General features: G+C 46.4%; 4 non-coding genes and 1 pseudogene across 4 annotated transcripts; all 5 read right to left on the bottom strand.

Moving 5' to 3' along the window:
- Window positions 1–11,275: 11,275 nt before the first annotated feature.
- Window positions 11,276–11,347, bottom strand: TRNAE-CUC (transfer RNA glutamic acid (anticodon CUC)). The gene has a single exon. It is a non-coding gene; the product is annotated as a tRNA-Glu (tRNA).
- A 3,109-nt stretch (window positions 11,348–14,456) lies between these two features.
- Window positions 14,457–14,528, bottom strand: TRNAE-CUC (transfer RNA glutamic acid (anticodon CUC)). Its single transcript has one exon. It is a non-coding gene; the product is annotated as a tRNA-Glu (tRNA).
- A 107-nt stretch (window positions 14,529–14,635) lies between these two features.
- On the bottom strand, window positions 14,636–14,707 carry TRNAE-CUC (transfer RNA glutamic acid (anticodon CUC)). Its single transcript has one exon. It is a non-coding gene; the product is annotated as a tRNA-Glu (tRNA).
- An 86-nt stretch (window positions 14,708–14,793) lies between these two features.
- On the bottom strand, window positions 14,794–16,128 carry LOC144118555 (uncharacterized; annotated as a pseudogene).
- Window positions 16,129–20,199: 4,071 nt separating this feature from the next.
- Window positions 20,200–20,271, bottom strand: TRNAE-CUC (transfer RNA glutamic acid (anticodon CUC)). Its single transcript has one exon. It is a non-coding gene; the product is annotated as a tRNA-Glu (tRNA).
- Between the last annotated feature and the right edge of the window lie 447 nt (window positions 20,272–20,718).

The raw sequence follows: 20,718 nt of genomic DNA, 5'->3' as shown, positions 1-20,718 counted from the left end.
TTCGCTTCAATCAGAATTTCGAAATGGGGCGTGCTGTCAAGACAATGCCATCGAAAACAGAATCAATTTTTTTTCCTTCAACTTTTTTTTTATCTTCAGTTTATAAAGCGCGTGGAGCAGAGTACTAAGAGACTGTGCCTGCTCTGCCGCCGTATCGTATACGTTTCGTATTTTGTTATTAAAGCGTCTAATATGAATTTCAGCTACAGGTGTCTACATAAACCGAAGTTACCCGGCCGATGCCTGAGATCGCCAACTAACCCCCCCCCCCCTCAAAAAAAGGAAAGAGAAGTCTTAAAAATGCATTCCCAACCTGAAAAAGTTCTAAAGATTTCGGCAGCCTCCTGCTCACATATTGATTAGCTGGCTACCATAGAACAAAGGACGAAACCTTAGCGGCGAATCCTCTAATGTGATCTTGCAAAAGTCAACTGCCCATGTTAACTGACAGGCTTCCCAGGCGAAAAAAACCATTTGGCACTATTCGGAATAATAATAATAATAATTGTTGTTTTTTTCGGGAAAGAAAGTGGCACAGTATCTGTCTCATATATTGTTGGACACCTGAACCGCGCCGTAAGGGAAAGGATAAAGGAGGGAGTGAAAGAAGAAAGGAGAGAAGAGGTGCCGTAGTGGAGGGCTCCGGAATAATCGGGTCTATTCGGAAATTCCCATTCGTGTTTTTGGAACCAATTGGAAGCTCCAGTTGAAATGTCCAATTGGTTCCAATCGTGCACATGGAATCAAAATGGATGAAATTGATTCCAAATACACAAGTGCGACCAAATGGAGCCGATAAGAATCGTTTATTAACTATTGGCTCTCAACTGAAGTGGCATCAAAGTGGGCCACAGACAAGGATGCATGACACAAACCATTAAAACACTAAGAACCTGATCGCGTGACACAAATCCAGTGCGTCGGTATATGTTCACTAAGATACCATTTCTTCGGTCTTTATATAGCATTCATTCAACCCTTCTCCTGAAGCCAGCAGCGCTGGTCTGTTCATTGAAGTTACTGCATTTAATCATAACTCCAGAGATGGTTCAAATGATGAAAACAGTTCAGCAGATTAAGCTGCTAATATCTTTTTCCAAGAACCTCAATATTTCGCTGTTCTGTGCTTGTACAGTGCAATATGCTGTTCTCAGTCTCAGAAATCACTGGCTTCCATTTAGGCTTTCCAACTGGAAGCTCCGACGGAAATGAATAGGAAGGTCACCTCCGTATTGGAATTCCCAATTGTACGCTCCAATTGGCCTCCGAATTGGTGACCGCCCAGCTGGAAAAAAGGAAACCAACGGGGCTAACCAAATGGATTCTTGAGTCCAATTGGCTGGCCTATTGAGTCCATTTGATTTCAACTGAATCGAATTGGAAGGCTCAATTGGACCCAGTGCATTTTTTTTTGCCTGGGTTAGCTCAACAGAGTTTTTGCAAATGCAAGTACAAATAATTCATGAGGCTGGAATACAGATTGTGCATATTTTTATTAAAAAGCGCTTGGGTCTATTCAGAGCAAATGAGACGATCACGCGCGAGCATAAATATACAGACCGGTTCTTGCTGCTAATGGGCAGAGGACAATACATTGCGCATATCAACGCTCCCAGAGCACCTGTCTGCAGACATATAATTCAAGAATCAATTCTCGGATGAAGCATTACGTCGCGTCTGCAGCGCATGTTTCACGCACCGCGCTTGTTCTTAACGTCGCTCTTCTTAGAGCGTGCTACATGGTCTCTGAAGCACTTGAAGCAACTGGACTGCATCTAGTTCTCAAATCTCCCTGTGGCCCCTGTATAGTATGATGGGCAAGTTTTTCATCTATAAAGGACATGCAGGATTTTTTCTTTTTCAAATTTCCGGTAGCACAATCGCGCCGGCGCATTGACTGGCAATGCCTGAACGGAGCCATTAAAGACCCCTTCCTTTTCTTCTACTGACCAAACCATTATATCTGTTACAGGTAACGGCGCTGTGATGACAGTAACAGGTTTTTAAAAGCTGCCGTCTATTATACTACTGTTCTAACTGTCACAGCTAAATATAACCAAGCTACTACCCGAGGTAAAACTCAGTTTCGCTTGGCTTTGCGCGTTTAACCTTGAAGCCCGACTAAGGTCAAACCAACCACACACCCCCAAGATTAACTATGTATGACTATGTGTCTTGCTACTCATAGCCATAATATGCCTGTATGGTATGGTCATAGCTAATGACTAGCAACCACGTGACCGATGACGAGTGGTGACTTGACCTTTGACCTTTAAGGACGAGATTCGCATCGCCTGATGTGACGTCATGAGATAAAGTAGCAATGACGTCACACTATTCTTCGCCACAAATAGCGCCGGCTTTGCTTTCGCTCGTCTGCTAGGTTCAGTCGGGTTGAACCTCAGCCATTTTTTTTCTGCAATTTGTAACGCATACGCTAGGTTTATAGTAACCTATAACCATCATGGCAGTAACCAGACACATGTCTTTAACTGCCTGTCTCTGGGATGTGTGGGCTGCCACGCTTAAATAGGAACAGGCATCTTGTTCCCGATAAGCGGTTGTATCTTTGAGTGCGGATAGCATATCCTCTGCTGTGTCGCACTCGGGAGAGCGTTTTCTTCGGCGCAGTGCAAACAAAAACAATCCGGACGCGCTTATCTTTTCTGGCACTCAATTGGTCCTTTTTACGCTCCTATCTGGAGACGCCCGGGAGAGCAACGCTGCGTGGGAGACTCGCTTCTGAGTTCGCCCGCAGGGGCGTATGCAACATGCAGATGATGGTGAGTACCGACACCACGGGTTCCTGAGCATCCGCAGGGACATCAACACAAAGGGATGATGGTGAACAGTGCGTCACCACGGACCCGAACCCCGCGCTCAGCCGTGCGTGGCATCGCCGTGTCTGCGGAAAAGAGGCTCCTGGTGGTTAGCCGATGCCGAGCGTTTGGACCTTTAAGGCCCCTCGTCGGAAGGAATACACCACTTCGGCCCCAGCTTCCTGTAGACGGCACCTCCGGCCTGACCCAACAGGGAGAAATTGGCAGTCACCTTTTCCTGACCTCCCCTCCATCATTCCCCGCCGCGGTGGCTCAGTGGTTAGGGCGCTCGGCTACTGATCCTGAGTTCCCGGGTTCGAACCCGACCGCGGCGGCTGCCTTTTTATGGAGGAAAAACGCTAAGGCGCCCGTGTGCTGTGCGATGTCAGTGCACGTTAAAGATACCCAGGTGGTCAAAATTATTCCGGAGCCCTCCACTACGGCACCTCTCTCTTCCTTTCTTCTTTCACTCCCTCCTTTACCCCTTCCCTTACGGCGCGGTTCAGGTGTCCAAAGATATATGAGACAGATACTGCGCCATTTCCTTTCCACAAAAACAAATTATTATTATTATTATTATTATTATTATTATTATTATTATTATTATTATTATTATTATTATTATTTTTATTATTATTATTATTATTATTATTATTATTATTATTATTATTATTATTATTATTATTATTATTATTATTATTATTATTATTATTATTATTCACTTTCCTGTCCTCTTTCGTACAACTCTCCTGTCTCCTCCTCCCTTCTCGGTTTTTCCCTTTTTCGTGGCGGCTAGGGTTAACCTTGTGTGGCGAACTACCCTGGGTTTCGTCATATTTGATTATAGCTTGGGTGTACACTTAGCGCTCGTGTTGTGTCCCCTCAATTGTGTGCGCTATGGATCCTCATATTGGGTGTACAGCGGGCGTGGGCAACTTCCTAGCAGTGCCCTGTACCGTCCCCTCGTTGGGCTCCATGATGGGCGGCTGGCACTATGGCCGAACAAAAATGCATTTTACAGCTAATTTCTTGCTCTCCACTCATCGACCTCTGAAAAGAGGGCGCACCGAAGCTACCGCTCAGTTCTTTAACAACAAGACAAATTTTCCACGCTACCATGTAGTGTACAGTGAAGACACCGAAAAAAAACAGCACGGCTTGTGTCACCATTCCCAGTCTCGAGAACCGTAGTCGACGCCGTAGGGCAAGGTTATAAGATCAAAAAGTTAGCAAATAGAGATCTCCTTCTGGAAATTCACCAGCCGTGGCAGTTGAATTTCGATGGAGGCGAAATTCTACAGACTCGTGTACTGTGCGACGTCAGTGCACGTTAAAGAACCCCAGGTGGTCGAAATTTCCGGAGCCCTTCACTACGGCATCCCTCATAGCCTTAGTCGCTTTTGGACGTTAAACCTCATAAACCAAACCAAACCTTCTGGAAATTCTATGCAAACATCAATATGAGAAACTCTCAGACATCGCATCCTTCAGGGAAATTCCTTTAACAATCAGCCCACACAGATCACCCAACACTGTTCGTGGAGTGATCTCTGAAGACGACCTAATATACCTAAGTGAGAATGAACTACTGAAAGGACTGAAAAACCAAAATATCACTGATGTCTATAGAATAAAAATAAGACGAGACAACAAGGAAATACCGACGAAGCACTTTGTCCTCACATTTGCGTCTAGCGTACTTTCCAACTCTGTGGAGGTAGATTACACGAAGCTCAAACTCCGACAATACATATCGAACCCTCGTCGATGCTACAAATGCCAGAGATACGGCCACGGCTCGCAGAGCTGCCGGGGCCAACAAACATGCGCCAAATGTGCTTCCCACGACCATCCTACTGAAAACTGTGAAGTTAACCACACCTTTGTGTTAACATGAGGGCAATCATCTGGCCTGCTCACAGTCATGCCCAACCTGGAAAATGGAGAAAGAAATAAAGAGAACATAAGTTTCAGAGAAGCCTGAAATCGACTTTCTCTGTCTCAAAATCTTAGTTACACCTCTGTGGCGCAGCAGGGCGCGGCATCACCCCGGTCTTCGGCGCCTGCTCAGGTCACACTCGGTGAACCTTTGCAATGCCATCCGCGCCCCCGGTGGAGGCAGCTAGCGCTATTCCACCATCCGCAAAGCAGGCTGCGCGGGCCCCCAGGTCAGCCAGCCTCGATGCTTAGCCTCACACGACAAAGTCTAACTCACAAGTACATTGTGCATTCTTAAAGATCTTCCAGCGCCTCTGCGGAGGCGATGGACACAAGTCAAGGTAGTCTGTGCCGTCGACGTCGGAGGTGCGGAGGAACTCCTTGGGTCGAAAAAAAAAGAAAGACAAGGCCTGAATCGTGGGCCCAGGATCGTCCTAGTTTTTCTATGCACATAAAAGGTAAGATGGTATACAGAGGAGGAGGAGGAAAAGCAGGCAGGTTAACCGGAAGAATAACCGGCTTGCTACCCCACACGGGGGGAAAGGGGTGAGGGGATAAATAGATGGAGGAGAAAAGAGAGTAGCAGGAAATTTAAGTCACTATGCGAAGTCACAGCGTTTGGTAAAGTCACAGCCTGTCGTGCAGGCCAGAAGTCCTCAGGAAGCGGAGAAGTGCTTTGGAGATGGCATACATAATCAACTGGAATTGTAGGGGACTTCTAAATGATTCAGTGACATAAAATACATCCTTAATGCACAGTCACCTGTTGCTTTCTGCTTACAAGAAACGAACCTAGGTCCCCAACACACAATTATACTAAAGAAATATAAAGTCTTTCGCTGCGACCGAAAGACTGAAGAATTATAAAATACTTTAGAGCAGCTGACAGGGCCATATTTAATATTAGGATATTTTAACGCGCAGTCTACGTTTTGGGGTAGTGACAAAACTGACACTATAGGTCAAGCTATTGAGGGTTTTATAATCTCGAATAAACTTTGCTAAACACTGGAAACCAACCTATTGTTCTCCTAGTTCAGGAAAAATGAGCTGTGTATAAATTTATATTTTAGTTCACCGGCTATATTTACAGATTTTAAACGGGTTGTCCTAGATAGCCCACATGGAAGTGATCATGTGATCATCTTCACCAGAAGTCATTTCAACAAAGCCACGACGTTGGAAGCTGCATTTAGTCGACTGGCCACTTTTCCGAGAAAAAGCTAACCTAGAAAAAAAAGTTGCCGACAACATCAGAGTTAACAAACTAAATGAGCATTTCACAAACTGTAATATTGCCGCGGCGCGCCTAGCCATCCATTAGTCCTCTGGAGTTGTAAAACAGAGTCACAAAGTACGGTATACACAAAAATGAAGAGAAGCTAAAAAGACTGAAAACAAAGCTTGGTGAATTTTCCGTAGGTATCGTGTTGACTCTTACCTGTTGACACGTGCCTGATGTACTGACGATTTTGAATGTCACGCAAGTCAAGCGTGCTTGTATCCTTCGTGGCCACCAGGGCAGTATTTATACTGGATGGCGGCCAATAAACGTTTTAGTTGAGTGCCAGCTCTCTGTGTTGTGTCCCTTCTTCTCTGTCCCGTCTGTTGCGCTGTTATGGATCACCATAAATTTAGGCACAGATCAAAAACAAAGCATAGAAGTCCGCTGGGTACCAAGCCATGTCAGAATTAAAGGCAACGAGAGAGCAGTCTTCTGCGCTGCTTAAGCTCGTGGCAAGCAAGTAAAAAAAGTAAATATGCCGTTTGAAGATTGCATGAACTTAGTTCATCGTGACGTAAGAGGAAAATGGCAGTCCGCGTGGAACAATGAAGCAAATAACAAACAGCACTTAATAAAGCCACTTTTAGGTGAATGGAAATCCTGCACCCACCAGGAATGTTTCAAAGAAGTGATTATATGCCGCATTCGTATAGGACACACACACCTCACACACAATTTCCTACTGACAAAACAAGACAAGCTCCAATGTGAATTATGCGAACATGAGCTAATATTAAACCATGTTTTATTTTCTTGCAGAAAACTCTAAACACTGAGGAAAAACATTTTACAGTCTTTTTTTTTTTTTGTAGTGAACGCGTACCATTCCATCCAAATTTGCTCTTTGGTGAACATGCACTTATTGACAATGCATAGGTTTATACGTTTTCAAAGAGAGCTGGCGTTTTAAACGAATTGTAGATTTAATAAAACAAAGTCAATTTATTACAACAAGCAGACTTTTTTAACTACACCCCAGCCGCTCTCTCATTCCTGAGGAGAAGGCTGAGGTCTTTATTCGATTGGTTGGGAGCCTCGATATCCTTGCCCAGCCAAGGATTATTGCAGAGGTTACCCGACTTTCTTTAAAGCTTTAACGAGTGGTTATTTTTTAAATGCCTTTCCTTTGGCATCGCTAGGTAATAAAACTAACGTTTTCGGCCTTCTACACCACCGATCCCCTTTCACATTTTTATAAAATTCTGCAGAAACCTTTTCTATACCTTGTGTTTGACGCATGATGGCCTTAGCTGCCTATATATGTGCCATTAAACCCAACATAACACATTTTTTTTAATGTGCATGTGCGTTCAGCCCGGGATGTACCGTACAGAACCACTGAACTGACCACATCCGTACAGCCTCCCAAATTCTAATAAGTATGCATTGGACTAATGCGTTCTGTATTCTTACGTTTCCTCTATTAATTAATATATTGGTTTGAATCAGTCTAACAAGGAGCAACATGTACAACTTGAAAGGAGAACACCGCTAACTTGCTTGGCGTCAGCAATTATTGTCGTCTTCAATTAACTGAACGTCACACGCTAACCTGCTCAGTTTTACACAGGGGTTACAAATATGTACTCTTACTAGTTTAGATAACTTCGCTGATCAACAAACCACCACCAGTACATATGACTGCACTGTCCATAGGGACTATAAAAGACAACTGAGAAGCTGTGTAGTATATTTAAATATTTTAAGTGTAGAGATTTATGCATTGTTTGTCTATGATGTCGCTGGGTTACCATAGGTTTTTGGTGTACGGTCTGCGTCACCCTTGTGCAAAGCATTCGAGCGGTGGGGGCAGCGCAGTAAAAATTGAAATCAGAAAGCAATCCATGGTAGGCGCGCAATGTGCTCGTGCCCAGGTTGCTCGCAGATCTATGGGGCTGTGCTTCCTCTCAAACGTTGCCTCTGAAAGCTAGATGCTGCGACGACGGCGTCGATTTGTATGAAGAGAAGTGAGTCCTCTATGCAGGCTGTACGTGTTCTTCAATTGGACACAGCTGTCGTGGTGCTGGCCCTGCAAATGCTACTTCCCAGCAGCAAGGAATCAGTAGTGTATATCACGCATTCTATTTGACGCATTTGTTAGTAGACTAATCGCCCATTAGCTATCGATAAGCGAATAAGCTGTCAGTTTTGAGCGCTATTAAATTTTTCGTTACAGCAGTCCCTCTCCCTTCAGAAAAGATCTATAAATTGCACTGATAAAATTCCCACGCCGTCATAGTTTTGCGAGCGCAATAATCGAGCTGGCAGTGCCTGTCGCCGCTGAGGGAAAGTGCCAAGGAAAAGAATTGATAAGAATCAAAGAAATCATAGCTGCCAGGGCGAATGTAGCGGTATAGCCGCCGCTTGGCAGCAGTGATGTTGCCGACATATATGACATACAACCCTCGCCCCCTCCACCACGTTTTCTCTTGCTGTACTGGAATATAATGAGCATGGCGAGATGCGATAAACGGCATCATCACATGGGAGAAACTGCTATCAGGGATGCCAAACCCAAAAAAAAAAATTGGGTAGTGGCTTAGCATTGTAAAGCACGAAATATTGTCACGAAGGGGTGACTGCAATCCGGAGAGCAGAAAAAGAGCGAAAGTGGTGTCTAAACAAAACTCTTTATTTGGGCTGACTTGCGCCCACAATGTACTGAATCACTAGCAACAAGCGAATCACTAGCAATAGCAACAAGCGTGCTCGGCGGTCGTCGAACAGAATGCCCGCCGCTCTCGGCCGGGCTCAATTTAAAGCTGATAGCGAACTTTCGAGATAAAGCATGCAAAGTAACTATAACATTTTGGAACAACGTAGAATCGGCTCCGCCTTAATGCGATCAATCGAGATAAATCAGGTTGCGTCTTGCATCGCGAGCAAAACGATAAATCGACGTGCAGGCAGCTTTAAAGAATGAACAAACACTACAAAGATACGCCGCAAAATTATAGAGAGCAATTTTTTTTTTTTTTGCAGGGGGACACCACCATCATACTTGAAAGCGCGATTGAGGTGTCCACTTACCCAGGGAGGCAGTTATGCGCGTCTTCAACTTTTTCATTATGAATGACTATTGACCCAATATACAGTATGGTCCACTGTTAAAGGGAACATGCGATCGCGTGTCGTTGGCTTTCCGCTAGGTGCTGCTGCGGAAAGCCGGAAAGAATTATGGCTGATTATGGAGCGGAGTTTTTTTCGGCATTCCGTCCCCTTGCTTGGATGTCATTTTTCACATCCACAACGCATCGATTACCTCTTCTCGCTGCTGAATTGGCATTGTCCATTCTGTGGTCGCGTTTCGTGTACAGTACACGTTGAGTGGCGTATGAACCAAGGCACTCACACGTGGATAATCTAGTCCGGAGAAAATGTTGCTTATTTCGCACGAAACGCGACCACAGAATGAAAAAAGAGCCAATTCAGCAGCGAGAAGAGGTCATCTATGCGTTGTAGGTGTAAAAAATGACTTCCATGCAAGAGGACAGAATGCCGAAAAAAACTCCGGTCCATAATCAGCGCGGCATTCTTTCTGGCTTTCTGCAACAGCGCCTCGCGGAAAGCCAACGACACGCGATCGCATGTTCCCTTTAACAGTGGACCATACTGTACGCCTGTGGCCTCTGCCCCTGCGGCGCGTTTCTGCAGCGACGTTGCCGACACGTATTGCTCTAGTGCCACAGTGTTATCCACGCCAACTTATGCAGCGCACACCTGTCCGTCACTGCCACAACATAGAGCTCAAAGCTCGAGTATTTGTTTGATACCGGTATTAGTTAAGGAATAAGATGATGCGTAATGCACAGGGCGAGAGTGTGTTGCAGTTTAACACGAGGCGTGTTCGGCTACGGAGATAGCGCAGTGCTCTTGTACAGTGGCCAAAGAATGTGATCTGTTCGCGCCGCCGCGGAATCGATTTCCAGTCGTGCAATATTTATTTATTTATTTACTTATTTATTTGTTTGTTTACGTTTCCCCAACGTCAGCTTCATTGTCTTGATTCACACAAACAGGTAGTGCGAGAGAGCACTGGCAGCGAAAACGCTGGTAGTATAATCACCGAATTAAAATACGCTTTCAGGGTGACATTCTTTTTGCTTTAATTGGAGACTGGATCTCAGGAGAAGAGCACGTGGTGAAATCTTAGTGCGGTCATTTGATTCGAAATGAAGTTGCCCACGAAGTAAAAACGAAAAAGAAAAAAAATGCCGGTTCTAGGGCACCCTTTTCCCAAGCACCCCTCAGCGTTGCTGCTGCTGCTGCTCTATGCTCTTAACGCCGCACATTTCACTTCGCTGTCGTCTTCCTGTTATTTAACGGCGGTCACGGTAGAAAGGTTGTTATCATTTTGTGCCTTTGCAAATATCCCCATATTCATGGTTGTCCAAAGTAAACAATCATCCTCATGGCGGATCAGATTAGCGGTTCTGCTTTAAGACGGCCGACTCAACGCTACAGCCTTCACTGAGTAAACAACCGCGCTCTTGATGACGTATCAGATTAACGGATCAGTGAGCTGCACCGTTTGCACAAGTTCTTAACGTTTAGTCTTTTTTTTTTTCTTCTATAACCTCAAATGTTTGGGTGGTGCGTGGCTACGTCGCTAAGGATGTTCCCATTCTCAGGTTTGCGTTGAAGCAAGGGGCAAAGCCGCAGCAGACTCACCTGCACGATAACGCGCGCCTGCGTTTCCTCGGCTGCGCTCTATTCTTCCGCTTAAATTTACAACTGCTGACTGTAAGACGTTTAAAACCTGAAAAGCATGTGCCGGTGTATTCTATACTTAGAGAGCCAGGAAAGACCGACCACGCTTTGAGGGCCGTTCGCGAGTCTAAGCGAGACAATCTAAGCGTGAACGAATAGTTTTGCGACAATAGCAAGCGCATAGGAACAGATTGTAAGCATGATGCAGCAAGGGGGCAGGCCCCTTGGGTCGCCTAACACCGAATATACAGAGCCAGGTGGCCTTCCATGCACTTTGGTACCGGTGCTTGCCTGTTCGTCGCTTCATATTCTCGTATCTGTATGACGCTCCGGTAGTTAATTCTCAGTGATCATTCTGCTATTCAAGGTTAGTGGAGTAGTGACTGCGCTTCTCGAACTAGTGCAGAAGAGGCCACAAGTGATGAGTAGAAGTGGCAGTGCAAAGAAAAATACGCGAAAGAAGGGTAGACATATCATGCAGAAAAAAAAAGAAACAAATCGCGCACGGGACGCAAAAACTTTCTTCCGACACCGGGAATCGAACCCGGGCCTCCTGGGTGAGAGCCAGGTATCCTAACCACTAGACCATGCCGGAGATACTGAGCTGTGTCAATCGCTCTTCACCTAACTGGTGCTTCGTGCTGCAGAGAAGCCATAGGTTCGGAACTGAAAAAAAGTAATCACGCACGGGATGTTTGCTATTGACAAAGCACTGTGCAATTGTATCCCCACTCCTGCCTTGGCCACCAAAAGTCGGGTGGCAGTGTCGAATAAATAAATAAATAAATAAATAAATAAATAAATAAATAAATAAGTGGTTCCGACACCGTGAATCGAACCCGGGCCTCCTTTTTTGTTCTTTATTGCCGGGCTTTCGAAATACGAGGAGATGTACAGACACATCCACACTTTTTTTTCTTTATTGCCTGACTTCGGCAAGAACCACAATACACAAATACACTCACAGGGCACAATGAACAATACTTAACACTATCCGCCTGGTGGGTTGAGACACATCCACACAAGTAGCCTACAACCCCGTGAGGCCAGGCTGTGTCACGCTAAAATTCCTTGAGCTCTGTCAAGGGTTTTTTTTTAATTTATTTACATGAACAGTAAAGGAGAGGTTGGTGCTGCATAGCGGCTCCGGCTACTCCTTTGCACCAATTCATAGCAACCAACTACTTGGTCCGACGATGTACAGTTCAACATAACATAAAACAAACACAAACAGTACACAACATATAAAACAAAGTAGAAGCGTCAGTAAAAGTAACAATAATGAGAGAACAAAAACACCTTGAATGTTAAGAGAACAGTGCACAATGCAATACGCATAAGAGATATATGAATAAACAAGGACAGAAGAACAAGAAATAAGCTGATTTGCAGTACACACAGAAAAAATAGATGACAACGCTATTAAAGCACTCACTCACCAAAAACATAAAAAACATAAGTTTGCTTGCAGCAAACACAGCAAAAGCAAATAACGAAGATCTCGAAACTCGCACACGGAGAGGTAAGAGCTCTATACTTCCCAAGGATACCGCTGTCCTCAAGAAATGTTATCAATGCCAAAAGTGCTCGCTTTTGCAGTTCACATGTCGGCCACAGGCCGAAGAGCTTTTTCAGACTTAAGGGTCTTTTGTCACGAGCGCTAAAGTCTCTCTTCAATCACGACCTAAAGTTGTCGCGCACTCGGCAATCCACTAATAGGTGAGCCACTTCTCGTTTTCTTGACCACACGCACACATCGTGGCCTGTCTGCGTGGCCAGTGCTTCGTGTAAGCCGTTCCTAAACGCAAGCGGTGAAGGAGCGTTTCTAAACTTCTGGTGATAGATAATGGAATATTAAACCGCAGCAACGGGTCGATGAAGTGTAGATCAGAGCCTGTATGGTTTGGCTCAAACCACATCTTTTCGTTCATTTCATTGCGCGTGGTCTTCAAAAAACGACGCAATGCGCCTCTCGATAACGGAAGGCCAGAAGTGAGGGCATTGGAGTGTGCTTGCCTAGCCGTTGCATCCGCCTCAGTGTTTCCAGGAATAAAGCAATGTCCGTCTGTAAACTGGAAAACTATAATATGCTGCTTTTTGGTAGCCTTGGAAAAATATTTGAGAACTTCGTATACCAGTCTAGCTTTCCATGGTACGGAACTAGCGCTGTCAAGTTATTTCAGTGCGGATTGGGAATCGCTAAAGATTACCCACTTACGCGGGTCTCGCACCGAGGAGATGAGCTGGAGGGACAAATAAATAGCGTAAAACTCAGCAGTCGTTGATTCTGTCGCGTGAGCCAGTTGACATGACCGTCGCTCATTCAGGTGCGGAATCACAAATGCGGACGCTGATGAATTTTGAAGACTGGAACCGTCAGTATACACAGTAATGTAACCGGGATACCGCATGTGTATCTGGCAAAGTGCTAACTGCTGGGCAGCGAATATCACCATGTCACGTTTCCTAATTAACCCTTCGACAGACAACTGTATTGTAGGCGTAACTAGAAGCCGGGTGGATTTTCTGTGTCTCCTTTCCAAAATTCATTACTTGGAAGAAGATGGCGATGGTGTTGAAACACTTGATGTATATGACTTCCATCCCGTTCATGAAGCGCGAAAGCAAATGGGTGCCTTTCATGCTGGGTTATCAGGCGGAAAAATGTACCTGCAGGTCTCTGTTGTTCGCAACTCTTCAAACGGAGGCTGCAATGCCTCAGCAATTACCAGAGCGCTGGAAGTCGCTTGAAGAATTCCCAAACACACACGGAGACCCCTAGCTAACAGTATTTGCAGGCGCTCTTCTGAGGTTCGCGACAAACCGTGAAGAATCGGTGAGGAGTACGCAATTTTTTTTATAAATGAGTGCATTGTGAACTGTGAGCAGAGATGACGAAGAACAGCCCCAAGACGTACCTGCAAGCCTGCGTAGCACGTTCACAACAGAGTTCGCCTGGTCTTCGATAGATTTTATATGATGAGCCCAAAAGAGTTGTCTGTCAATAACTACACCCAGAAAACGGTGCTGCTTAACAGACGCTAAAGATTGACCATTGAGACATAGAAAGAAATCCTTTAGACTCTTACGAGTAAAAGGCAGAACAGGTGTTTTTGCGTGAGAGAGCATCATTCCTCTCTCTTTTAAAAAGCAGTCAATAGTATTAAGGCCTTCTTTCAAGGTAGGCTGGATGAGGCCTGCTCCAGAGAGCTACGTACGCGCTCCCTGAAGATAATCCGCGCAGGGCGTGCGTCGGGGTCACAGCGATACCTGGCCATGAGAGAGCGCCATATACTATGGAGGCCCATCAGCATAATTTGGTAAAAGGAGGCACTATCCTCCTTATCTGTGGGCAGGCACCTGATGCTGTGTGAATTCAGCGGTACATCATTTCTGATTGCTCTTTGCAAGACGTCCCAAAAGTGAACGCCCTCCCAACAATGAAGAAAAACATGATCTATTGTTTCTGGCTGCTTGCAAATAAGACAGTATGAATATCCACGGCATAAAAAAAATCTCTTTCCTCTAGAAAAGATTTAACTGCAAATGTTCCTGTATGAAATTTAAAAAAAATAGAAAACACTGGACCATGCCTGAGACACTGAGCTGCGTCAATCGCTCTTCACCTAATTGGTGCTTTGCGCTGCAGAGGAGCCATAGGTTCGGAACTGAAAAGACAATCGCGCACGAGGTGCAAAAAATTGTTCCGACACCGGGAATCGAACCCGGGCCTCGTGGGTGAGAGCCAGGTATCCTAACCACTAGACCATGCCAGAGATGCTGAAATACGTCAATCGTTCTTTACCTAATTTGTGCTTCGTGCTGCAGAGGAGCCATAGGTTCGGAACTGGAAAGGTAATCACGCACGGGATGCAAAAAATTGTTCCGACACCGGGAATCGAACCCGGGCCTCCTGGGTGAGAGCCAGGTATCCTAACCACTAGACCATGCCGGATTTTTTTTTCTTTATTGCCGACTAGGCAGGAAAAACAAATACAACACATTAAAAGGTGCTATCTGAACAAAGACAGCACTCGTAGGTTAAAACCGTTTCAGGGCAACAAGGTCATTCAACAGAGTGTACCATTCTGGTTGATCAACGTTTTCTTAATACACATCTCTTAGGTAAGCAATACTCTCAACAAAGTACTCTCTAGCGGGTCGCACATTTTGATCTGCATGATGGACACCCATTCGTGTCTTCCATACACCATGCAGTACCAACAGCATGAACAAATCATACGGTGCACCGTCTTCGTTATTAACTGGCAGAAAACGGATGCCATACGGCGTTATTGGAAGGTCTTACTTTAGCGTCCTTTGCAGGATGTCCCAAAGAAAGACTCCATCCCAACAGTCCAAGAATATATGGTCTACAGTTTCTGGCTTGCGGCATATTGAACAGTTTGTGCCCCATGGGACATACATCCCCTTCTCTTCCAACCATGGCTTCACGGGCAGTGTGCCACTATGTAAGTGGAAAAAGAAAGTTTTCACTGATGGCCGCACGGCCATCTTCTTCACACTTTTAAGAACATCACCACCCTGACCATCACCATTCAGTAAGCGATAAATTGGCACTGGTAACATCAAATCTGAGAGGTCCGCATAGAGCCGCCTACGTTTTACGCCACTAAGGTACTGCATCGAGAATCGCACTTTCAATATTTGAAAGGCTCCAACCACTTCACGCAAATACCCCTGCACACCTCGACGATGAAAACCTTGCGTACAAACCAGAAATTCGGGTAAAAAGTTTTGCAGCCGCACATGCATCACTGTCCTCAAAAAGGGATCCTTTTGGTCTCGCAGGAAAATGAATCTCGAGACAACTTGCCTTAAAAACCAATGTACAAGACCCAAACCACCATTCTGCACTGAGCGAAACAAGTTTGTCCGGCTCGTGCGCTCCCATGTTGATCCCCACACATACACAGATAACACTCTGTGCAGCTTCTGAACACACATTCTTGTCATGAACATCGCCTGCAGCACGTACCATACTTTCGCGACAAGGAAAAGGTTACACACTGTTGCGCGAGCAAAAATGGAAAAATCCCTGCCACCCCATTTAGTTGTTTTAGAACGCACATGCTCAGTTTCTTCTCGCCAATACTGTGTCGTGTCCTTGTAGTGCTGAATTGGTACGCCTAGATACTTTGTAGGCACGTCTGACCACTGAACATTTTGAAATAAGGAAGGAGAGTCTTCCCACTCCCCCTGTCAGAAACCCAGGCATTTGTTCCAGTTTATAACACTGCCGGTACATCTGCAGTACGCTGTGGCATCGTTCAGGGCCTCCTTGACACTTTCTTTGTCCTTGCAAACAATAGCAATATCATCAGCATACGAAAGCCCCTTCACTTCTGTTGACATTAACTGGAAACCTCTAACCCTTTCATTGTACAGTACTTTCAAGCAAAACGTCTCCAGATAGATGGCAAATAGCAATGGGGATAAGGGGCACCCTTGCCTGACAGAGGAATGGATTTCGATACTATCGGTGAGTTCTTTGTTGACTACAATATTGGCGAAACACCCCCTTGTATGCCATTCTCACACCATCCGAAATCACTGAGCCCAAGTTCACATATTCCAATATGCTGAAAAGTGTCGTGATGGACGCGATCGAAAGCTTTTTCAAGATCAACCTGTAACACAGCTGCGCGCATTGAGAAAACGTCACAACACTCTAAAATGCTCCTCATAATGTGAATGTTAGTGGTTATTGACCTTCCTTTGATGCCACAAGTCTGGTGTGGTCCCACAACATCTTTGATGACAGTTTGCAATCTCCTTGCTAGCACCTTCATATAGATTTTATAATCCACCTTCGTTAACGTTATAGGTCTGAAAGACGAAACCAATTGCTGCTTTGTCGCGATCATTACTCTTAGGAATTAGTACTATATGCGCTCGCCGGAAAGACGGCGGCAGCTCTTTCTTTTCGTACGCCTCCATTAATACAGCGTGTAATGCCTCTGCCACTTCTTCTCGAAACCGCTTATAGAAAGCTGCGCTCAAACCGTCTGGACCAGGCGTCTTGCCCGGACTAAGATCATCTACGGCTTTTTCAATTTCTTGGATTGTAACTGGAACTTCTAGAAATGATTTCCTTTCTTCGTTGAGTTCTGGCATGAGCGACAAAAACGTGCTTTCAAAACCCTCTGCTAGTTTGTTTCTGCACCCAAATAATTCGCTTTAGTGTTCGACAAAGGCACTTTTAATCATTTCCTTGTCTCGGGTGACTGCATTTTCGAGCCTTATCTCTTGGATATCATTTTTCGCTGCGTAGCTCTTTTCATCCGCAAGTGCCCGCTTCGTTGGCATTTCACTAACCCAAAGCGTTTCTGCCCGTGCCCGTATAACTGCTCCCTTGTACTTATCATTGTCTAGCACTTCCAGCTGCCTACGAGCATCTCTGATTTCTGTACTGCGCAGTCCCGGCTGCGCACATTCTTGACTGAGTAACAAATCCAGCTGCCATTGTAATTGCTTCTTAGCCTGTTTTATTTTGTGTTGTTTCGCTGTACTGTGTTCGATTGCGCTCATCTTAACGTTTTCTTTGAAACACTCCCACGCGCAAACAAAACTATTAGCCCCACTTGTCCGTACTTCTCGTATACTATCTTGTGTCTTACTAACGAAGGTCTCGTCTTCGAGAAGTTTGTTATTCATCTTCCAAAGATGCCAGTTAAACGCGAATTCCTTTGTCTGGTACCTAATGTGAACGTAACGAGGCAATGGTCACTGAATGATACATGTTTCACCATGTAATGGGCACACATTGGCACGAGGGCGACGGATATGTAAGCTCTATCAAGTCTAGCGTGAGAATCGCGCTGGAAATGAGTGTACTGCGGCAGAAAAGAATTCGATAGCAGCAAACCTACATCTTCGAACTTTTGCTCTGTGATCAACGTGTTCAAGTAAAGAGCGCTGCGGTCGCGCAAAGGGTGTCTCCTTGCCCTATCTTCAGGCATACAAACACAATTAAAGTCACTGAGTAAAACAAAATTTCGCTCTGCACTGACATGGGGCACAAGTTCCTCAAAGAAAACTCTGCGCTCTTGTTGCTTGTTCGGGGCATATGTACAGGTGCCCCAAAAGTAATACGGAGCGCGCCAGCGGTGGCCGAACTGGAAAAAACTGCATGCTAGCGCGCTCTATCAGCAGATGCGCGGCAATGAGCGAGGGTACGTCGGCACATCCGGCTGATCCATCTTGATAACTTGATGCTCGCGTTATCGCCGTCACGAGCGAAGCTGCGCTGCTATCATCCCTCCCCGCCAGGGGCAGGGAAAAGCAAAAAGCGCAAGCTGCCGAACGCCAACTTTCTGCACGGCCCGGACGAACAACAAACCCTTGCATGAGGTATAGAAAGCGCCCCTGGCGGGCACTGATGTTACCAGCTTGTGGCGGCGATAACGCGAGCATCAAGTTATCGAGATGGGTCAGCTGGATGTGCCGACGTACCCTCGCTCTTTGCCGCGCATCTGCTGTTAGAGCGCGCTAGCATGCAGTTTTTTCCAGTTCGGCCACCGCTCGCGGGCTCCGTATTACTTTTGGGGCACCTGTACAGATCACTCGCCATTTCATCTGAGCAAAGAAAAAATCGCAAACGACGGCCGCTTGCGTCTACTTTTACACACTCTACAACAATACCAATTGAGTTTCGCATCAAAAGCAATACACCCCCAGAAGTGCCGACGGCATGACTCACACAGATGTCATAGCGGGATCGAAAAGGTAACAACATGCGGTCAGTTTGCTCTTCAGATTCTACTTTTGTCTCTTGTATAGCCGCAATGTCGATGTCATTTTCTAGTAGAAGGCGATTTAATTGATACTGCCGCCGCTTTGTGGCTAGCCCTCTTACGTGCTATACGTAATGCTGCATCTTTTTTCCCCTCCATCTTTTCTTTTTAAAGCAAATTGTACCGCCTATTGTTGACGTTGTGAACAAGGAGGCTACGTGCAGCAACGTCGCTGAATTCACAATAATCCATGGTTGCGCTGACTAGGAAACTTGAAAGGCGACGCTGCCTGTTGTCCGTCGATGCTGCCGCTGCACGCGAAGGCACCCAGGTGCACGCGGTCGACCTAACTACGGAGGCGGCTTGGCCGCCTTCCGCGGGTCGGGCGGAACGTTAGGCCGCGGCTTGAAAGACGGACGCCTCACTCCAGGAGCTTTCGCCGGGGGTTATTCAGCGCCTTCTTCAGGAGTATGCGGTGCATCGGAATTCTTTTCTCGTGGTCGCTTTCCAGCCTGACTGCTGCTTGCAGCCAAGGAGACCACCATTTCCTCCTGCTGACTTTCAGCGTTCTCCGAAGCTTCGTTAGGACGGGCGGCGGCGTCTTCCAACACAGCAGCCTTGTCATCAGGCTAACCGTCTTGCGGGACACTGGATGCAGGCTCAAGCCTCCCGCTCCCCTCTGCGACACTGGTTGAATGGGGCACCAGTGTCTCCAAAACGTTGCCTCCCTTTCCCGTCGCTGCTTCTTCGGCGTCAAGCTCATCCATCATCAGCTCGCACGCTGCTTCGTTAGAAGAACGCCCGGTCACGCTGGCATACGTTCGCGCACACTCACTCTCATCATGCCCGAACCGACGGCACACACCACACCGCGGAATTTTGCACTCACGCCGAACATGACCCTTGCCACGGCAGCGCAAGCAGAGGGGGGCCCTGCCCGGTACCACAACCAGGGCTAATTCACCAACGATGCTCACCTGATGCGGCAAATCGTCCAGCTTGACTCCCGCTTTCAGCGAAAGAGACGCCAGGCGCATTGTCGACCCTTTATCGGTGACGCCCTGTACCCGCCAACGCTCAGCCTTGACCTCAGTTACTTTTCCGTACGGCACAAAGGCCGCTCGCACTTCTTCATCTGGCACTCCGGGAAGCAGCCAGTGAATCTTCATTCGAACATCTTGGTTTGCTGGGTCAATTATCAAACACCGACGTTCCTTCACTTGCATTTCACCAGTGGCGAGCATCTTCTTGACAGCGTGATCACTGTCGAAAGTCACTGCCCAGACGTGACTCATCCGATACGCCCCCAAGGCGGTTACGTCAGGGAGCAACTTGAGGTGAGCCAACGCGTCACGGAAATCTTCGACGCGATACGGTCGTGCACGGACGTCAGCGTGAAGAAAAACTGTATTAAAAACTATACGACCTGTAGGCAGACTAGGTAGGATGACCTCGTACTCGTTGTCAGTTTCAAAAAATGTTTCCGCGGCCAGACATGGCCGCTGTAGCAGCTCCTACGGAGCCGGTCATCACACGTCCGTACGCTGCGGCGGCCGGAAGTGGAATCACTTGACCATGCCGGAGATGCTGAGGTACGTCAATCGTTCTTTACCTAATTGGTGCTTCGTGCTGCAGAGGAGCCATAGGTTCGGAACTGGAAAGGTAGTCACGCACGGGATGCAAAAAGTTGTTCCGACACCGGGAATCGAACCCGGGCCTGCTGGGTGAGGGCCAGGTATCCTAACCACTAGACCATGCCGGAGATGCTGATGTACGTCAATCGCTCTTTGCCTAATTGGTGCTTCGTGCTGCAGAGGAGCCATAGGTTCGGAACTGGAAAGGTAATCACGCACGGGATGCAAAAAGAGTTGTTCCGGCACCGGGAATCGAACCCGGCCTCCTGGGTGAGAGCCAGGCATTGTAATCACTAGGCCATGTCGAATTTTTTTTTATTGCCTGACTTCAGCACGAACCACAATACACAAATAGCTTACACGGCACAATGAGCAATAATTAACGACACTATCTGCCTGGTGGGTTGTGGATTCGTCATGTTAAAACTCTCTAAGCTCCAGCAAAGGCTCCAATCTTTTGAGTCACTACGGAGCTTCAGGGGCAAGTTTCTGAGTTTCAGTATACTTATGCGTACACTCCCTAAGATAGATCCGTGCTGGCTGTGCATCAGGGTCGCTATGATGTCCTGCCATTC

This window comes from Amblyomma americanum, chromosome 2 (genome assembly GCF_052857255.1).
Source record: "Amblyomma americanum isolate KBUSLIRL-KWMA chromosome 2, ASM5285725v1, whole genome shotgun sequence".
NCBI lineage: Eukaryota > Metazoa > Arthropoda > Arachnida > Ixodida > Ixodidae > Amblyomma > Amblyomma americanum.
Note: the sequence above shows the minus strand (reverse complement) of the source record. Positions and strands in the feature narration are given on the sequence as shown.